This window comes from Sinocyclocheilus grahami, unplaced genomic scaffold, assembly GCF_001515645.1.
Source record: "Sinocyclocheilus grahami isolate Dianchi unplaced genomic scaffold, SAMN03320097.WGS_v1.1 scaffold1860.1, whole genome shotgun sequence".
Classification (NCBI taxonomy): Eukaryota; Metazoa; Chordata; class Actinopteri; order Cypriniformes; family Cyprinidae; genus Sinocyclocheilus; species Sinocyclocheilus grahami.
The window spans coordinates 4,176-4,482 of NW_015507039.1; positions in this window are offsets into that span (position 1 = coordinate 4,176).

Sequence of the window (307 nt, forward strand, 5' to 3'; positions counted from 1 at the left end):
CTGACCTTTTTTATTTTAAATCAGTCATTGACTTTCCAGATATTACAGGTGGGAACCAGTGAGAGGGGCAGTTACAGCATATTACTGTTGTGAAAAACAACCTGTTTTCTCTCTTCCAAGTCTTTGGTTTGTTATTGTCAGCGCACAATGAGCTGTGATCTAATCTGTGCTCCCATATTTGTCACTATATGTTTCCCTGGATTAAAACTCCCTGGAGTCAAATGAGCAAAGGCATTCTGACATAAGCCACTTTTTCCAAATAAAGTTTTTCTCAGTCGCTTTGGTGCATTTCTCACATCACTATTTA